Raw genomic sequence first — 1787 nt, 5'->3', positions numbered from 1 at the left:
AGCACATTGTCGTTTCCCTCCTCGCCTAACTGGATGAATGAAATGTGGCGGCGGTAGATTGTTTTTCTGTACCGCCGCCTCTTTCCAAATACACACTCCATTCTTATAGACTGACAAAAATACACGTAATCTGAACCAGCACGCGAGCCTTGGTTTACATTTACAAATTGCCCCCGGTGCTCTTACGTCGTGCACAATTGGACACATCGCATTGGACCAGACAGGCCTGCACTTGGTCAAGTTGGGCTGAATTGCCTTTACGCCATGCCGAGTGCAAACTGTCTTTGATTCATGTCAAGTTCAGCAGCCGCGTAGACATTTTCTCTGATAAACTCATTCAGAAGGTTGTGTTCGGTCAGTTGTTGTTGATCCATCCATCTATTATCCACACCGCTCATCCTGCTCTCAGGGTTGCGGGCATGCTGCAGCCTATCCCGGCAGTCGTTGGGCGGCAGGCGGGGAGACACCCTGGACAGGCCGCCAGGCCAGGTTGTTGCTGATGGCATGGTTTATTTCAGCGGGCTGAAAAGCGTAGGCTAACACGCATTAAAACACATTCGGATGGATGTCCCTGCGCACCCTCGCCTGGCCTGCTGCATGACGATAGCTCATTGCGCCTGCGTCTGACATTGGCGTGGTCTGAGCCGGCGGAGGTGGTGGCGTTGCCATTGCAAGCCAGAAAAAGGACACCAAAGTTGTACTACACCAGCTGATCTGTATTAACACGTCCCCTAGCCGCGCCACCACACCAGCCTCAGCACAGATGGTTTCCTTCTGAGCCACGAGATTACCAGACGGATGCAGGTGGGGGAAATTCACCTTGTGCCAAAGGAAGTTTACAGTCAGCCCGTGTTTACAGCTCTGCCGACCTTGCGCCTGCAAAATACAGCACCTGGTTTGTCATTTAGAGATCTCCACATTATTTGCATCCAACCAGTGTTTGTATGCAAAGTAGAGCCGGCCTATTCCCTCCTTTGAGTTTGGACGTCAAGATTTTATGCTGTAGATTGTTGGACTTCCATAGTGTGTCTGTATCGGATTTGAAATGCAAAAGGCAAGCTTGCTTGGCTGGATCTTTCTTTTTTGTAATCATCATTAATCTGTGTTACAAATCTGACAGCGAGATAGCTTGAGGTGGGGTTGCAGTGGACCTATACCCCCCACCCCCCACCCCCTTCAGTGGTAGGTGGCAAACTATTATACGGCACTCACGGACATGGTGATCTGTGCTGGGCTCATAAATCAAGTTGTCTGTTTTCCATCTCATCCATACATTTCTCTTTAAAGAACGTGGTAGCATAGTAACAGAGAGAGAGAGCGAGAGAGAGAGAGAGAGAGAGAGCGAGCGATCAGTTGTTATCACTGAAAGGTCAGACTGACGAGGTGAGAAGTGTCTGTCTTTTTTTGCATGAATAAATCAGACAAGGCCAGACAACCGCCTCCGATGTCAGAAACACGGTGTCATCACACGTCGTCCCACTAATGGTACGACTTGAGCTAACTGCATGCGAGTTTTGGCTGGAGGGGATTTTAACCTAAAAGTTGAACAAGACGGCAAGATCTCAACATGATATTTTTCTCAGTTGTGTGCACAATCGGGTTAAAGAAAAATATGCAACTAGTAAAAAATAAAACCTCGTTAAATCTGTATATCCACCTATAACTCCCAGGTGCCTCAGGAATCTCCTCATATACTTCCATTAGTCCTCAAATCTGTGCACATTTCCCTGTAGATATCCTACACAGAGTTTCATAATCGAGGCTTTCCATGAAGTATTCGACAATGC

The sequence above is a fragment of the Lampris incognitus genome, chromosome 1, assembly GCF_029633865.1.
Source record: "Lampris incognitus isolate fLamInc1 chromosome 1, fLamInc1.hap2, whole genome shotgun sequence".
Classification (NCBI taxonomy): Eukaryota; Metazoa; Chordata; class Actinopteri; order Lampriformes; family Lampridae; genus Lampris; species Lampris incognitus.
The sequence above is the reverse complement of the archived record's forward strand: the minus strand, read 5'-3'. Positions refer to the sequence as shown.